Source organism: Pongo pygmaeus, chromosome 23, assembly GCF_028885625.2.
Source record: "Pongo pygmaeus isolate AG05252 chromosome 23, NHGRI_mPonPyg2-v2.0_pri, whole genome shotgun sequence".
Lineage (NCBI taxonomy): Eukaryota > Metazoa > Chordata > Mammalia > Primates > Hominidae > Pongo > Pongo pygmaeus.
In genome coordinates this window covers 28,972,937-28,992,108 of record NC_085931.1, presented here as the reverse complement: position 1 = coordinate 28,992,108, position 19,172 = coordinate 28,972,937, and the positions used below count along the sequence as shown (strand labels likewise).

Sequence of the window (19,172 nt, the reverse complement as noted above, 5' to 3'; positions counted from 1 at the left end):
TGCTCTATAAATAATCAACAAAGCCTGGATGACAGCACATCTGTTTACAGCATGGTTTACTGTAAGCCCACTCTGAGACCCACTGCTCAGAAAACAGGATACCTTTCAAAAGATTACTGCTCACTGACAATGCACCTGGTCACCCAAGAGCTCTGCTGGAGATGTACAAGGAGACAAGTGTTATTTTCATGCCTGCTAACACAATATCCATTCTGCAGCCTGTGGAACAAAGACTTTCAAGCCTTGTTATTTAAAAAATACATTTCACAATGCTGTAGCTGCAATACACAGTGATTCCTCTGATGGATCTGGGCAAAGTAAACTGAAAACCTTCTCAAAATCATTCACCATTCTAGATGCCATTAAGAACATCTGTGATCAAATAGGATGAGGTCAAACTAGCCAAATTAACAGGAATTTGGAAGAAGTGGATTCCAACCCTCATGGATGACTTGGAGGGGTTCAGGACTTAGTGGAGAAAGTCACTGCAGATGTGGGGGAAATAGCACGAGAACTAGAATTAGGAGTGGAGCCTGGAGATGGGATTGAATTGCTGTGATTTCATGATGAAACTTGAACAGATGAGGAGTTGCTTCTTAGGGATGAGCAAAGAAAGTGGTTTCCTGAGATAGAATCTACTCCTGCGGAAGATGCTGCGAACATTGTTGAAATGACAACAAAGGATACAGAATAGTGCATAAACTTAGTTAATAAAGCCGCACCAGGATCTGAGAGTACTGACTTCAATTTTCAAAGGAGTTCTACTGTGGGTAAAATGCTATCAAACAGCATTACAAAGCTACAGATCAGTCTTTTGTGAAAGAGTCAATCGATGTGGCAAACTTCATTATTGTCTTATTTTGAGAAATTGCCACAGCAACCCCCCCCCCCAACAACCCTTCAGCAACCGCCATCCTCATCAGTCAGCAGCCAATCAGCTTCACGGCATGACTCCACCAGCAAAAAGATCAAAAAGATTATGTAGGGGTCTCTAAAGGCTCAGATAATCCTTAGCATTTTTTAGCAAAGTTTTTTCTGTATCACAAGTCATTAAGCAAACCAATATTCTTGTTTTTTTTTTTTTTCTTTTTTTGAGACAGGGTCTTGTGCTGTCACTCAAGCTGCAGTGCAGCGGCACAAACATGGTTCACTGCAGCGTTGACGTCTCAGGTTCAAGCGATCCTCCCATCTTATCTTCCCTAGTAGCTGGGACTACGGACATGTACCACCACACCTGGCTAGTTTTATTTTTTTGTGTGGAGACAGGGTTTTGCCACATTGCCAAGGCGGGTCTCGAACTCCTGAGCTCAAGACATCCGCCTGCCCTGACCTCCCTAAGTGCTGGGATTACAGGCGTAAGCCACAACACCCCGCCCAAGAGAGTATTTTTAAACTAAGGAATGTGCATGGTTTTTACACATAATGCTATTGCACACTTAATAGATTACACCGTAGTGTAAACATAACGTGTATGTGCACTGGGAAACAAAAACGTTGTGTAACTGAGTTTACTTCCATATTTGCTTTGATTGTGGGAGTCTGGAACTGAACGCACAATATCTCCCAGGAATGCCTGTCTTTTCTCCTGGTCTGTACTTTTTCATTTCATCCTCTTAAGCTAGTATTTCACGGAGCCTAGGTTTTAAATGTTGATGAATTCTGATGTATCCATATTTGCATGGGTCATGCTTTTGGTGTCAAGTCTCAAATCTCTACCTAGTTCTAGGGCTCCATTTTTTCTCTTAGAATTTCTCCCTTAAAGTTTTATAGTTTTATGTTTAACATGCGAGTGACCCATTTTCAGTTACTGTTTGTATGAGCGAGGTGAAGTGCATTTCATTGAACAGTTCGTCATCAACATTTACCTTATTTTTAAAACCCCACAAATTCATGGTATTTCATTGTTTGGATGCACTGGGACTTATTGAACTAGGACCCTCTGAATGCCTATGGTTTCTTCTTCCTTTTTTGTTATTATAGTAAGTAATGCAACATCCATTTTGTTGTTTTGTGTGTGTGTGTGTGTTTGTGGAGATGGGGTCTCAGTATGTTGCCTAGGCTGGTCTAAAACTCCTGGCCTCAAGCGATCCTTCTGCCTCCTCCTAAAGCACCAGGGTTACAGGCGGGAGCCACCACACTCGCCTGAGAACAATATTCTCATCACAGATACATTTGCACAAATGCGCCCCACACCCGTTTGTTGTCATTCCACTCGGTCATGCAGTATGCAAAGATCAATTCTGTTGGAACTTTGTGTGGTCAGGCTATTTCCTTGACGGCTTCTGGGCTTTGTTCTATGGTTTAGACAGACCTGCATTCTTCGGAGTGGAGGAATTAAATGGAATTAAAAGTGTCACATCCGTGTTTCTGCAACGCCTTTCGTGGTCTGTTTTCCGGATCTACCACCGCTCGGAGCCCTGGAGCCGCTGGCGCAGCCCAAGCAGGTCCTGGCGGGGCATCCCGGTCTCCGCGCCTCTGGGAAAGGTCTCCACCCCTCTGGAGCTTGGGCCCTGCTCGTACAGACCGGGAGTCACGAGGGGAGTCAGTCCCCTTCCTGGCAGCCGTCCCTGGTGGGGAACGGAGGTCACAGGGACTGCATGTAAAAATGTCCCAAGTACCCCTTCTCCTGCTGGGTTGCACCGTGCCTGGCGGTGGCCGCTGGGAACTCCAAGGCTGACTCCCACTATGGGTGCTGGATGCCCTCCGTCGCCCCGGGCCGAGAACACCACCCGAGGTGGATCTCTTGTTCTCGTAGCTGGGACCACAGGCGAAGCCACCGCGCCGGCCTCTGCACCCATTTCTTGTGCAGTCCTCTGACCCCGTGAGGTGGTCAGGGAGGATGGCCTGGGCCTCCTGGTCCCGGTTAGCACAGCAGGGCACTGCCAGGCTGGCTCACTGTCCATGGCAGGAGGGTGCAAGATACAAGGCAGCAGAGGGGTGGCCCATAGGTGGGAGGGGGAAGGCCCGTGGGCAGGGACTGGTCTGTGTAGCCGGGCTGGCTGCGCTCCACCCGCTCCAGCCACAGCCTGGAGCACCTGGGCCCAGGTTCCTCCCCCATGCAGGCAGCCTCGCCAAGGTCTCTGGATGTGCCCTCCCTGCTGAACGCACAAGGTCTCCTCTGCTCTCCCAAGCGAAGCGGGGTCAGGCCAGGATAGGAGGTGGACGGAAGAGCGCTTGGAAATACTGGGCCCTGTAGGCTTCTTACTGCTCTTGACAGCCAGACCTTCTCTCTCCTCTTGCAGTAGGACTCGGCTCAGCGCTCTCCAAATGCAGCCAGCCCCTCCGCCCCAGCCCAGCACTGTCCCTCCCACTCCCCCGGACTGTGTACAAACACACTGGCACACGGCAGCTTCAGCCTCTTCAGCCAGCTGACCCACAGCAGACCTGTCCACAGCACTGACCCACACCTCACTGCTCCCTGACGCTGTCCCAGACCACACCCTCACCCTACCCAGTCATTCACTCCGTGAGCACAGATGGGCTGCTTTGCCCCAGGTCCTGCTCAAAATGCTTAGGGACCCATCAGAGAACAAAACAAATAGGTTTTTGACTTCATGAAGCTTCCATTTTTGTGGAAGGAGACGGACAATAGAAGCTGTATTTATTAAACACTTAACATAGCACTGACTCCATGGCAGGTGTTACGCTACGCATTTTATAAATTCATTTGATCCTCATGAAAATTCTCAGTTAGGTATAGTTCATATAAATAAGGAAACCAAGGCTAAAGGGGTTAAATAATCCACCCAAAGCCACACGAGTAGCAAGCGGTGAAGCCACAACTCAACCCCAGGCAGCCTGGCTCCAGAGCCCAGGCCCTGCCACCCCTCAGTAAGCACGAGTGAGCAACACAGCATACTAGAGTGCCCTGGAAAAATGGAGAGTAAAGCAGAGTAAAGGGAATCTGGAGCACGGAGGGAAGGAGACATACTGACATTTTAAACTGGGAGGCATGAGGATTCCCGGAGGAGGTGACATCTGAGCAAAGGCACACAAGGGTTGAGGGAGTTCGCATGCAATATTGCAGGAAAGAGTGTTTCAGGGAGGGGGAGTCTGTCCCACAGTCCTGAGGCAGGGCGTGCCTGGAGCATGGGAGGAAGGTCCAGACAGGGAGGGAACAGCACTTGCTTCTTGTGCAGCAGAATGCCCGTGCGTGCTGCGTGCCTGATTCCCTGCCTCCCTGGTGCCCGTGGTGCTCTTTTAGTATTCATCTTGACTTCCAAAGTGAACAGTGAACTCAGAGAACAGAGCCCGTGACCTCTACTCCCTCTGCTTGTCCCTGGTACTTTCAAGCTGATGTTTGCTGGATCTGTCTGCCTTGCCTTGTGGATTCCACAAAACTACAAGGTCCAGGAGGATGAGCAGGTCCTGCCAGGGAAGCTTCTGACACCTCTGTCACTGGTCCTCCTACACTAGTGGTGAGCAGTAGCCTCTGCCTGGGGCGGGGAAGCAGCAGTTAAGTAAAGGGCACTTGTATTCTGTATTTTCAAAGCCTGCCTGCCTAATTCTATATTCAAATTTTATTCCCAGTAGGCCCCTTTAAACTGGTAGGCAGCCAATTCCACCCTGCTTGACAAATGGCAAAACCACCCACCTCAGCCTCCCAAAGTGCTGGGATTACAGGTGTGAGCCACCATGCCCAGCCTCAAGAATGACTCTCAAGAGGTGAGTAAAGACCGGGCCGGGTGCGGTGGCTCATGCCTGTAATCCCAGCACTTTGAGAGGCCAAGGTAGGCAGATCACCTGAGGTCAGGAGTTCAAGACCAGCCTGGCCAAGATGGTGAAATTCTGTCTCTACTAAAAATACAAAAATTAGCCAGGCATGGTGGCACATGCCTGTAGTCCCAGCTATTGGGGAGGCTAAGGCAAGAGAATTGCTTGAATCCAGGAGGCAGAGGTTGCAGTGAGCCAAGATGGTGCCACTGCACTCCAACCTGGGCAACAGAGCGAGACTCTGTCTCAAAAAAAAAAAAAGAAAAAGAAAAAGAAAAAAGAAAAAAGAAAAAAAAGGTAAGTAATGACCGAACAGTACAGGGTCCCGATCCCATCTAAGTAGGCTTAAGGCAAAGACTGAGCATTTACTTAAGTCACAGAGAATTTAGCTAAACGCAGTGAGTCACCCACTTCACACAGAGAAAAATGCATCCCTCTACTCCTGTCTCATCACACGCAGAAGGCCCAGATTTCTTTCCCATAGTTCCCCTTGAACTATGCAGGCTACTCATAAGGAATTAAGGAATATGCATCAGACACTTCCCTATTTCTAGTTTCAGTCTTCAAAGTAGCCAAAAGAAAATGCCTTTTTCTCCTACATCAGAAATGGTAGGACACCTCTTTCCTCCCATTTATTTCCAAAGTAGATTACACCAATTTAATTCCATTTTATTTTCCAGAATAAGCATACAAAAAAATCCAACCTGGAAGAATCATTTTCAACTGGGCGTGGTGGCTCACATCTGTAATTCCAATGCTTTGGGAGGCTGAGGCAGGAGAATCATTGAGACTAGGAGTTCGAGTCCAGCCTGGGCAACACAGCGAGACCCCATCTCTACTAAAAATAAAAAAAAATTGGCCAGGCATAGGGGTGCATGCCTGTAGTCCCAGCTACTCAGGAGACTGAGGAAGGAGGATTGCTGGAGCCCAGGAGTTCCAGGCTGCAGTGAACTATGCTCATGCCACTGCACTCCCGCCTGGGTAACAGAGCAAGACCCTGTCTCAAAAAAAAAAAAAAAGAAAAAGAAAAAGAAAAAAAAGAAAAACAAGAAGAATCATTTTCCACAGACTGACAGACAATGGAGGAGAGGAAAGCTGAAAGAGAAGATGTTTGAAACTGTAACTGAGCAGCTGTTCTGTTCAGGAGATGGCCTTCCTCCTGGAGGCAGCAGGGACTGGCAGGAGCTATGTGAAGGAAAGCACAGTCCCCGCCCTCTGCAGCTCAGATGCTCAAGACAAGTGATCCATGAGCCCTAGGCCTGCTCTCCATTTAGGCCACTGCTGGGCCTGCTGCCCCCTGGGCAGCCTAGCATGGGTGCTGGGGAACCATCGCAGGCGTGTGTGTGGGTGCAGAGACGGGCAGGTACCCACTCACCTGTGATGGAACAGCTGCCACGTCACTATTTACCTACGGCAGGTACTCTGTGAGCAAGAGCAATTGGACGGGTGCTAGCTTCAAAGACAGAAACAGCACTGTCACTGGGAACTTTCCTGATCCCTGTACTGTGGTGGGGACAAGAACATCCTTATTCTTGATAAACCCACACTGAATTATTTAGGGTAAAGGCGCACAATGTCTTCAACTTTCAAATTGGTCTGGAAAAAAAATGCATCTACACACTGGGAGAATGATAAAGCAAATGGGGTCAAACGATCAAATCTAATAAATCCAGGTAATAGATGGGGAGTGCCTAGTACTCCTCCTGCAACTTCTCTGTAAACAGCAAATTACATCAAAATAGAGTTGCCCTAAAGGTGACTACCTGTGGCTCCACAAACAGGCGGGCATGCTGCCCCAGTCACAGCGGGGGGCACCTGTTGCCCAGCACACTCAAGGCCAGGGCAGCAGAGAAACTGGCACAGCACTGCCCCCAGGGAGACATGGGGACAGCTAACAATGCTGATGGAAGTCTGCGAGCATCCGACATCTCTGGATTTTTCTCCAGAACCAAGTCATACTGCTGACGCTTGGAAAACAAGGCCAGCTTTACCAACAGCTACCCTACCCAGCATTATCTGGGGTGCTGCCCTTTCCTTATCCCTTCTATCTAATCAGTGACCTCTTCCCAAAAATGTATCTGGCATCAGGTCCCTTCATGTCCACATCCACTGCCAACATCCTGTTCCAGTTCCTTGTCGTGTCACACCTGAATCATCCCCACCTGCCAGGGGTGGGCACACCACCACCCACGTGCCAAATCCAGCCTGCAGGCAAAGAATGGTGTTTACGTTTCTGTTTTTTGTCTTGTTTTGTTTTTTGAGACAGAGTCTCACTCTTGTCACCCAGGCTGGAGTGCAGTGGCACGATCTCGGCTCACGTTGTGCAACCTCTGCCCTCCGAGTTCAAGCGATTCTCCTGCCTCAGCCTCCCAAGTAGCTGGGATTACATGTGCCTGACTAATTTTTTGTATTTTTAGTAGAGACGGGGGTTTCACCATCTTGGCTAGGCTGGTCTTGAACTCCTGACCTCGTGATCCACCCGCCTCAGCCTCCCAAAGTGCTGGGATTACAGGCATGAGCCACTGCGCCCAGCCTGGTATTTACATTTCTAAAGGGCTAGGGAAAAAAATTAAAAGGAGGCTATTTTGTGACATGTAAAAATGACATAAAATTTAAATTTCAGAGGCCACAAATAAAAGCATTACTAGAATCCAGCCACAGCCATCCACTTCTGTGTTCTCTGTGGCTGCCTTCACACAACAGCAGAGGGGGGCAGCCGCGGAGCCCAACCAGCTCATGGAACCTAAAACATTTACCTTCTGGCCTTCTACAGAAAAAAGTTGGCTGACTCCTCCCCGGCTGATCTTGCTTGACTCAGTTCTCCCACCTCCACAAGATTAACTGACCTAAAACTCGACTTCCGCCGTCTCTCTGTGTTCAAACCCCCGACAGGTTCCCCGATGCCCATAAAGCCCACACTGTACCCTGACATCCATTCGACCATGAGAAGAAATAAGAAAAGCCCTCAAGGCCATGCCTTTGCTCATGCTTTTCTCTGCCTTTCTGGAAGCCCTTCCTGCCTTCCACCGCTAAGCCTGCCTCTACCTTACTTTGTCCTTGCAGTCAGGGCAAGGCTCTGGGAATGCTCCCAGCTCCCTGTGCTCTGCTCCCACAGCTCCCTATACTTACCCTCATCATAGCTCTTACCACACAGCGCTGAAATCATCTATTTGTGCATCTGTCTCGCCAGGTGAAGCAAGATCCCAGAGGGCAAGGAACACATCTTACTCATCTCCCATCACCCATACAGAACCCAGTACAACAGCTCATCAACGCTGAATGCAACCCCAGCCTGGCCAGGCTGGCCTCCTCGCTGCCCCTGAATGCATGCTGCTCACTCTCAACCCTGGGCCCGTGCTCACCCCAGCACCCCCACATCTCAAGACAATCCGACCACGGCCTGGGCACAGTTCAAACTGCATTTCCTCCGTAGGCCCACGGAAGTCAACATGGTCGCAGGTTCAAACCCTCAGCTCCTCTCACCCATGTGCCGAGTGCCCTTGCACAAGATGCTTCTGTCTCTGGGTCCTCATCTGCAAAGAGGGAATGACTCAGTATCCCCTAACTTGCAGGGCTGACAATGCATATAAAGCTTCTGAACCGACACTTGGCATATAATAGATTTTTAAGAAGTAATAGCACACTTGTTTTCCCGAATCACACTGTCTATGCCATCTGGGTATTTTGTCCCTTTTCTTCTCCATAACTGTTGTGTATATTACTCCTGGCTCTCCTGAAGCAGGCAGGTTTGTCATAAGCAGAGACAAGGTTGTTGTACACTTCCATGAAGCCGCCCCTGCCCTAAAACCCAGGACAACACAACACGTGGAAGAAGGGACCAACGGATACAACCTTAATAAATAAGTTATTTCAGGAAGTTTAAAGAATTGCTAATAAAAAAAAAATGCAAAGCCCCAGGGGATCAGGAGTGAGCTAGAGAGCAGGCTTTTGCAGATGCTTTCATATTGATGAGAAAGGCAGTTAGAGAGCGGGAGCAAGTGGGATGAGGAGGGGACCAGCAAGAGAGGAAAGAACTCCCCCTTGGAGGTGGTTCTGTTCATTCTCACCCATCCAAACACTGCAAAGAAACCTGTGCTGACTCACTGGACAGTCTGGACCCAGCATGCTCCCCTGAAGACTGTCTCTGGATGAGAGGAAGCCCCAAGCCTCAGAATTCCATTCCAAGTTTCATGAGCACCAGTCAGTGACAGTACCAGCTGATGTGTGGGGTGCTCACTGCGTGCTTACCACGTGCTGGGAGGCTTCTAAATGCTTCTGACCACACGAGGTGAGTAGGACTGTTACGCCCTTCATTGCACAGATAAGGAAACTGAGTCTCGGGAGGATAAGGAACACACTCCAGGTCACACACTCTAGTAACCGGTACAGTACAGCACAGTCTGGTTCCAGAGTCCGAGCTCTTAGCCACAACGCAGTTTGAGTGTCTTACTCTGATTTAGCTCCACCATTTACCAGGTGAGAGATCTCAGGCAAGTCATCTAATCTCACTGCACCTCATCTTTCAAGTGGGCCTCATATGGGTAACTTTGTAAGACGGTCATGAGGATTGAAAGCGATCATGCCATGACACATATTATGAAGTGGACTCCTGAGAAATCAGTTCCCTCCCACTTTTCCCATATCCCGATATAAGTGAGGTTTTTAGCCAAACCCCTTGACCTCTTTTACTACTAGGAATGATCTATATGCCCTGCTGGATTTTCCTGCCTACTGCCTGTGCCTAAGCATTTGGACCTCATAAAAGCTTACAAAAATGGCCTGGAGACAAGCAGGAAAGGAAAGCAACTGCACACAGAGCTGAGTGGGGCAGCGCAGCAGAGATGGTCCAGACGGCTCCTGGCGTGCAGATGAATACTGCAGGAGCAGAGGCCGGGCCAGCCAGGCCCTGCCAGGACACGCCACAACTGACAGCCCGTGATGGCACCTAGATCCATGTGCCCCACCAACAGGCCCAGAAGACAGGCCTGGGAGGCTGTAGGCAGAGCCAGGAGCACCTGTGCCTCTGAGCCCACATGTCTTTAAGTGCTGTAGGGGGACAAAGAGGGACAGGCAGGTGACAGTGACAGACAGTCATTCCCACCAATGGTGGGATATCAGACTGCCTAAAATATTGTCTATAGCAAGGTAAATTTTTAAATTCCTACAGAAGGAATTCTGTTGCAAAATTCCTTTACTGTGAAGAATTTAATTTCAAGTCAAGAAGTACAGATACACACTAGTTTATTTTGAAGGTAAATCCACATTTCCATACATCAAGTTTGCTTGAAGGGTAAGAGATACCTTTAAGCCATGAACCCTTCCCCTGGGCTGGTGGTCATGTACAGAGGGAACCTGTCATTAGCAGCATGTAAAAGTGTCCTTCGGGGCGGGGTGCAGTGGCTCACACCTGTAATCCCAGCACTTTGGGAGGCCGAGGTGGGCGGATCACGAGGTCACGAGTTCGAGGCCAGCCTGGCCAACACAGTGAAACCCCGTCTCTACTAAAAATACAAAAAATTAGCCGGGCATGGCGGTGCGTGCCTGTAGTCCCAGGTACTTGGGAGGCTGAGGCAGAAGAACTGCTTGAACCTGGCAGGTGGAAGCTGCAGTGAGCCGAGATCTAGCCACTGCACTCCAGCCTGGGCGACAGAGCGAGATTCCGTCTCAAAAAAAAAGTGTTCTTCGAGTTAGCAAGTCAGCTCAGTTAATATAGCAGGGAGCAGAAGCCAGGTGTTTAACTCATTTCTAGAAGATGTAAGTAATTTCTATTTGAATGGACCTGATCAAACGGATCCAAAGGTCTTAGAAAATAAACGGTTAAAACCCAAGCAAAAACTGTATCTCACTCATCATATCCGGTAGTAAGAAGTCCTATTAGGCCTTTTCCCACAACACATCAGCTTCCAAATGCAGCACATGACAAAGAAATACTTCAGGAAGGTGGAGGAATGGGGGGCTTGTTACCGTGCTGGCTGATGACATTATTACAAGGCTCCAACCAGCTCCGAGGCTGTGGTAGACACAGCACCGTGGTCCTAGGGTTAGAAAGGAGCCCCAGAAGCAGCATGGACAATCTAATGCCCAAAGCACGGATGAGGTGCCTCCATGCCCAGGACTGCTGCCACCCACCGTTGCTAGAGCACCTAGGAAAGGGCATGGCCCACAAAATGCTCCTCTAGGAAGGGCTGCCCAGTTCACTTGGGGCAGCTGTATCTCTCGATGAGTAGCTGGGCAAGGACAAGCACATTGAGAGCACCAGATCCAAAGTGGTGACGGGCCCAAGGGCAGCCTTCAGGCAAGGGAAATGGTCCCAGCCTTTCCTGCAGCCAAAGTGCAGGGCTGGTCCTCGGGAAGGAGTTGCAAAATGATCCTGTTTGCAAAACACAAACATTCCACAAACAGCAGGCACAGGGGGTAGGTAAATTCTAGAAATTCTCAGTCTTAGGTGCAAGAAATAAACAAAACCAAATCAAGAAGAATATTTTACTAGTTAGCATAAATTTGCTTAGCACTCTATGTCCAGGGCTTCCTGGCCAGTTAAATCCAGGTTACTGCACTTGCATGGCTGACAATGCATCTAACCTCTTAGAAATATCAACCTCTTGCAGACACAGGCTGTCTTACCACATGGCACTTACATACAACAGGTGCTCAATAAATGTGCTGAAAAAAGTCAGTGTGTAAAGGATTCCTAAAGTAGGAATCCCCCCTGCTCCCTGGCTCCCTGAGGGTGGTTGAGGCCCAGGGGCTTGTGTCCCCACCCTCCGCTAGGGCCTAGCACGGTGCTCACTACACCCGGAGGGCGGATTCAAGCTGCCACCTGTGAATTTTTTCCCTGCCTCATACTCTCTTTTTCTGCCCCATTCTTCTTCTTTTGCTCCCTGAACATGTATCTCATGGGATTTGGAGTCATCAGCTATGCAAATTATTGGGTTTATGGCCCTTTACCTCACTGGAACAACTTCCCTGCTGTAAAATGGGGTGAAAGGACCCTACCCGAAGACTAGAAATGATGTGTGCGCAGTCTGGCCACAGTAACGGGAAGTGATCGCTGTTATGACTTGCTTATATAATTGTCCACAGGCCCCACTGTCTAAAGGAACTTAGAATACCAAAAGCAGAAAGTTTATTTGTTTTTCTTACCCCTGGCAAGGGTGGTTTTGAGAAAGCCTATCTGTTTTGGAAAGAAACTGACCCAAGCCCATGTCACTAGTTAAAATATTTCCTTTTTCCTTTTTCTCAGGGAAATGAATGACTCTGACTAGTCATGGCCAAACTGGGAAAAAGGTTCTGTTCCATAAGTTCATGTGCCAATTATACACAGCGATTAGGATTCCCAGATGGCTCATTCTCTTTTTTTTTAAATTTTACTTTAAGTTCCAGGATACATGTGCAGAACGTGCAGGTTTGTTACATAGGTATATGTGTGCCATGGTGGTTTGCTGCACCTGTCAACCTGTCATCTAGGTTTGAAGCCCCACATGCATTAGGTATTTGTCCTAATGCTGTCCCTCCCCTTGCCTTCCTCCAACCCTGGCCCAGCTCATTCTTAAAAGAATCATCATAAAGGAGTTCAGCTGGGGCAATAATGGATCTGCTTGGGTTCCACAACTTGGGAATCAGAAGGAAGGGAAGGGCTTCCTCACCTTTTCCAGGAGCAGGGCTGCCCTCAGCACTCTCTGGATTCCCAAGGCACAGCCCCCAGGTTCCTGAACACACAGTGTCTTAAGTGCCCCTCTGGGAAGCCCCCCTGTGCCCATGCTCTCCTCCCAGTGCTTTAGAATTACCTCCTGACTCTGCCCCCTGAGAAACAGGCCAGGAATATTTCAAGGAATACACCAATTAACCTCAATGCACCTCTCCTGGCATTTCAGAGAGATAACTCAAGAGTGAAGAGAGGGAAACATGGAGAAGGGGTCTGAAGACAGGAAGGTGTGACCCCCCAGGACGGAGGTAACCCTGTGGAATCTGCCCAAGTCAGTTGCCCTCAATTGGTCTGCAAGAGCACAAGTCCAAAACCCAATGCCTTCATCTAAATCCTGACGCCACCACTTTTTTTAGTCCTCTGTGCCCCATTTCCTAGTGTGAAAAGCAGGAATCGTAACAGCACCCAGTCTGTCTGCTGTGGTGAGGACTGAGTGCGTTAAGACATGTGGGCACTCAGGACAAAACGTGGCATGGCCAACGGTCTCTAAGCATCTCTGCTGCTGCCATCACTGCTGTGCTCATCAGCGCCAGGGGCTGCTCTCCCACCTGTCCCTGTCCCATCACAGTCCGACAATTCTCAGCCACAAGGAGCTTTGGCAGTGGAGGCAGCGAGGAATATGGCTAGAACCTTTGTAAGCTGACTTTCTGTGGGCTGGGGACAGTCCATGCTAAAGGGTAGCTGCCATACCCCCGGGAGCTGCAGGTGCCAGGAGTGAGCACTCTGCATCTTCCCCCCAACCAAGCTGCTCCTCCTCTCTTCCCAAGCTTCCAACACTGGCACTGGCCTCCCAGGACCCATGCCACCTCCAGACTTCAATTGGCAACAGAAAAGAGACAGGGGGCTGGGTGCAGTGGGGTGCCTGTAATCCCAGCACTTTGGGAGGCTAAGGCTGGAGGATCGCTTGAGCCCAGCAGTTCAAGACCAGACTGGGCAACACAGAGAGAGTTTGTCTCTACACAAAATTTAAAAATTAGTCGGGTGTGGTGGTGTGGGCCTGTAGTCCCAGCTACTCAGGTGGCTGAGGTTGGGGAGATGGCCTGGGCCCGGAAGGTCAAGGCTGCAGTGAGCCGATATCACGCCACTCTAGCCGGGGGGCCACAGAGCAAGACACTGTCTCCAAAAAAAATAAATAAATAAGAAGCATGGGCAGGAGAGAGGAGAAGGCTGGGACTAAGCTTTCATTTCACCTTTAAATAGGAAAAGTCAATAAAAGCTACTAGTTAACCACGGGGCTGTGCTGTCCCTCCCCCTCCTGCCAGAGTTCACCAGACCGAATCTCCTGCCAGAGTTCACCAGACCGAATCTCCTGCCAGAGTTCACCAGACCGAATCTCCTGCCAGAGTTCACCAGACCGAGTCTCCTGCCAGAGTTCACCAGACCGAGTCTCCTGCCGGAGTTCACCAGACCGAGTCTCCTGCCGGAGTTAACCAGACCGAGTCTCCTGCCGGAGTTAACCAGACCGAGTCTCCTGCCAGAGTTAACCAGACTGAATCCTTCAGCAGATATACAATTCAACAGACACCTGCAGATGTGCCTAATGCAGGAAGACTCCTCACTAGATTCCCTCACACATAACACACGTGCACTCTGAGCTGGGCGCTACAGAGACAGGGCCTAACAGAACACGAAAAAGATACTGTTGTCCTTGCCAAGGTACTCACTACTTAGCAGAAGCTCCTGCCCTTCCGCTTCCACCTTTCATCAAGTTATAAGCCAACAGTCTCACTTCTTCTCTCTTCTTTAATCTGATTTCTGTCTTCCCTTTCTGTTTTCTTTTAAGAGACAGAATCTCACTCTGTCACCCAGGCTGGAATGCAGCGGCATGATTATAGCTCACTGCAGCCTTGAGCTCCTGGCCTCAAGGGATCCCCCCACCTCAGCCTTCTGAGCAGCTGGGACCATAGGTGTACACCACCACGCCCGGCTAATTTTTAAAATTTTTGTAGAGACAGGGTCTCACTATGTTGCCCAGGCTGGTCTCACCTGGCCTCAAGCAATACTCCTGCCTTAGCCTCTCAAAGTGCTGGGATTACAGACATGAGCCACGACACCCAGCCTTTTCTTTTACTTTTTTTTTTTTTTGAGACAGTAGGGTCTTGCTCTGTTACCAAGGCTGGAATGCAGTGGTGTGATCTCCGCTCACTGCAGCCTTGGCCTCCCAGGCTCAAATGATCCACCTGCCTCATCCTCCTGAGTAGCTGGGACTACGGGTGTGCAACACCCACACCCGGCTAATTTTTGTATTTTTCTGTAGAGACAGGGTTTCACCATGTTGGCCAGGCTGGTCTGGAACTCCTGACCTCAGGTGATCTGCCCACCTCGGCCTCTCAAAGTGCTGGGATTACAGGCGTGAGCCACCACACCTGGCCTCTTTTTTAAAACTGTGGCAACCATCTCTCCTCTGTTGAACTCACCAATGAGAAAAAGTCAGTGGGGCCAGGCATGGTGGCTCACGCCTGTAATCTCAGCAGTTTGAGAGACTGAGGCGGGCAAACTGTTTGAGCCCAGGAGCTCAAGACCAGCCTGGGCAATGTGGCAAAACCCCATCTCTACAAATAATGTGAAAAATTAGCCAGGCTTGGTGGTGCACGCCTGTAGTCTCAGCTGCTCAGGCGGTCAAGGTTGCAGTGAACTATGATCACGCCACTGCACTCCAGCCTAGGTGGCAGAGTGAGATGCTGTCTCGATTTAAAAAAAAAAAAGTAATCAACTGCAACTTGGGGTGACAGTTTCCTGGTCATTCCTCCCAGTTTCTTGGTGTCTTTATAGCTAGAGATGGCTAAAGGCCACCCGCAAGAAAACAAGTCATGTACAATTGAGGCCCAGGGGGGCAGGATGCTGTTCTCTCCACCGGAGCAACCCAACCACTTGGATATCTGACACCACCCATCACCCCCCAACTCCAGGGGATCAGAGCTCAATTCTGAAGAGTGGAACCAAAGACGACAGAGTGCGTGGCTGGAGAGAGGGGGAAGTCCACAGAGTTTAGGTAAATTTCTCAACCACATTTCCACCATGCCCGCAATGTACTGCATTAAAGTATGCTGGAAGCTAAAGACCAAAAAGGAATCAGATTTTCAACTCTGCCACCTAAAGGAGAAACTGAGAGCCTTATTTACCACACAGATTTTAGCCCAAGTGCCATGCCTCCAGTTTCACAATTTCACCAGCAGCTTAAGCAAAACGGCCTGGACACTAAAGATGGCTTCTGGGTCAGAGTATCACTAATTTCCTCTGTCCACAAACCACTTTGATTCTCTTTGATTCTCTCTGTCCCTAATCTCCCCATCTAGTCTTTCTTTTTTTTTTTTTTTTTTTTGTTTGAGACAGAGTCTTGCTCTGTCACCCAGGCTGGAGTACAGTGTGCGATCTTGGCTCACTGCAACCTCGGCCTCCTGAGCTCAGGCAATCCTCCCATCTCAGCCTCCACAGTAGCTGGGACCACAGGTGCACACCACCATGCCCTGCTAATTTTTGTACTTTTTGTAGAGATGGGGTTTAGCTATGTTGCCCAGGCTGCTCTCAAACTACTGGGCTCAAGTAATCTGCCCACCTCAACCTCCCCAAGTGTTGGGATTACAGGCGTGAGCCACTGCGCCCAGCCCATCTGGTCTTATTAAATACTTCATTCTCTGCAAATGCAGATGTTTTCTCAGCTCTGATTATTTTTTCTGCAGTAATGACCCTCCACCTGGCTAGACGAATACCTCTAGCAGAGGAAAAGGCCAGGGTGTGCAAACTGTACTGCAACAGAACATAAAGCCCGTCCAGCCCCACCTCCCATTAGACCTGGGGTGTGGCAGCAGCAGGCCTCGGGGCTCTCAGGCCTGCCCATTAGTCATCCCTAAGACCCGTTAGCACATGGGTTAGCAGGAGCACACACTCTGGAATCAGAAAGCCCAGGATTGAGCCCAGCCCTGCTTTCAGTCAAGGCTTTGTCACTCACTATCACTCCCTCGACCTAGGACCTCACAAAACCTTGTCATCTGTACAACTGGGGATAAGAAGTTCTACCTTGAATGTTGTTGTGAGGAATAAATGAGGTAATGTCTATGCAGCACCTCGCACAGATTCCTGCAGATAAACACTCAATAAATGTTAACTATCATCCACTATCTAGTCATCAGAAAAGCACAATGATATTGTATCTTTAAGTCCTTCCACTTCCCAAAAAAAGAAAGAAAGAAAAAGATGTGTGGATTTTTTTCCCCTAAAGGTATCAGTGAAGTGAAATTTAAGAAGGAAAACCTGGGCCGGGCGCAGTGGCTCATGCCTATAATCTCAGCACTTTGGAAGGCCAAGGTGGGGAGATCACATGAGGTCAGGAGTTCAAGACCAGCCTGACCAACATGGTGAAACCCTGTCTCTTCCAAAAATACAAAAACAGCCAGGCGTGGTGGCGGGCGCCTATAGTTCCAGCTACTTGGGAGGCTGAGGCAGGAGAATCACTTGAACCCAGGAGGCAGAGGTTGCAGTGAGCCAAGATTGCGCCACTGCACTCCAGCCAAGATTGTGCCACTGCACAACAGAGCGAGACTCCATCTCAAAAAAAAAAAAAAAAAAAAAAGAAAAACCCAATTTAAATCTCAGTTCAGGGATGAACTCACTTGCAACTTAAAGTAAATCATGTCACCTCCATTTCTTTGCCTATAAAGTGGGAATAACAGACCCTACTAAACTTTGACGACCTCAGAGACGAGTAAGAATCAATGAGATAACAGGTCATGAAAAAGCTTTCACTTCCTCAAATAAAAAGCAACAAGTAGTAAATCCAGAGCATAATTATTATTAAAATGCCGGGCCCCATAATACTATGGAACATAAATAAGCCAATGATGGCTTATTGAACATTAGGTTTGATGGCCCTTTCGTCTATTCACATGGAACCTGCTACAAGCCGGAGGAGGCAAATGGCTGCTCCTAGCAGATCCCAGTTCAGAGGCACGGCCCAGCAAAGCTAGCACTCTGCCAACGGTCAGGCTTCAACCATCCTGGGCCACTTCTCAGAGGCCAGTGCCGGGAGAAATCAGGTAATTCAGCTGGTTCCACCTGGACATGTGAAACCAACGACAACCAAAATCCTCACCTGCAGGACTACTCGACAGACGCAGGAAAGGGTCCACTTTGACCCTCTGCTCTTCTGTACTGAATGGTGTACCACTCTTCCAGGGCATGTGCCATCCTTCCTTTAAACTGCAACACATGATCCAGGAGGAAGAGCTCAATTTTTCCTTATTTTTATTTCTAGGTCCAAGACGTGAGTTTCATTTTTAATCTACCACGGAAATGTCTGGATAGCCGGAAGTTTGAGTGGGAGGAGGAATGGGGGGGGACCTCATCTCCCTAATTTAAACACGGAGCATGCAACCAAAACTGCATCCAATTTCATCATCCCCAGGTCTCTCAAACCCAAGGAAGAGAGGAAAGATTTACTTTTATGTTTATTGAACATCTGCTATGTGCCAAGGACTGTGCTAAGTTCTTCACACACATTATTTCCAAAGCCCATTTCCTCTTCCACGCCTAGTAACACCATGGAATAACCACCACAACAGGAGCATCTCACGGTAGGGGGTAGGGGGGAAGAATCACAATATGTAGTCAAGTTTAAGACATTTCAAATGTTAGCATTGTAAACACAAATAAACAGCCTTGACTGAGGAACCACGTCTAAGTTCTGAAACATCCTTTACAGGAGGAACACACAAACCATGTCTTTCCTATAATTAAGAAATTAACTCACGCTATTTAATACACTATAAAAAAGAAAACTTTTAAAATCTGGAACACAAGAAAAACTCACTATAGGACTCGAACAATCTGGGGCTGGATTGCTGACCCGAGAAGTACATCTGGCAATCAAATATGGAATGAACGGCATCCTCTGAGAGGCCCCAGCGATGTGCTCACGGGAGAAGGTAACCACAGCGAACTGGCCTGTGTGCGGCCAGGTAACCATTAGGCGGGGCTTTCCCGCAGGCGGCAGCGACTGTAGGAAGATGTCTTTCTCAGCTTAAAACCTAGTTCATCCTCATCCCTGGGGTACAACGACTGTCTATGGAGCAAAGTGTCAGATGGGACCAAATACACATTGGTGGCCTGATATTCAAATGTTACCCTCTCCATGCACATCCCACTAAAACGAAGCTTAGGGAAAAAACAGAAAACAAAAAAAAAAACAAAAGCTGTCCACCTGTCCACAGTTGACCTTCATTCCTCTGCATCAACCCATTTCACATAAATCACAATTAACATCTGCACTAAACACCATTAAAAGAACACAAACGTGGTTTGAACTCTTGGACATACTTTCTCTGCATTCAGAGTCAGGAAAATCAGCCAAGCTACGGGGCTGGTCCCTGCCCCTTAACGGGATGCGGCACAGAGGCCTTGCCTGAGGGGCCTGCCAGACCCCTTCTTCCCCGCAAACCACTGAGCAAGTGGGGTGGCGGCTCACCAGTGCCCCATGCCAGGCGGAGGCTCCCGGTAGCGGCTGGCTTTCTGCTAAGCCAGGCAAGCCCGGCTCCGTGTAGGGCTCCTCAAGGTGGTTTCTAACCTGGGAATTTCCAATGTGCCCCGGAGACCTCCAAGAGCGCGGTCCCCTCGGAAGGCAGCTAGGGAAGGGGACCAGAGGCGAAGGCGGCTGCCATCGCCCGGCCGCGCCCACCGCCCCCACAAATGTAAAGGTGCGCCAGGGTCCTCTCGGCCACCTACTTGCCAGGGTCGCAGGAGCCCACCCTTGGCGCACGCC

The 19,172-nt window shown here is 49.2% G+C and overlaps 1 pseudogene; it reads right to left on the bottom strand.

The window, feature by feature from the left end:
- Positions 1–18,805, bottom strand: part of LOC134739255 (putative POM121-like protein 1-like) — a 44,897-nt pseudogene extending 26,092 nt beyond the window's left edge.
- Between the last annotated feature and the right edge of the window lie 367 nt (positions 18,806–19,172).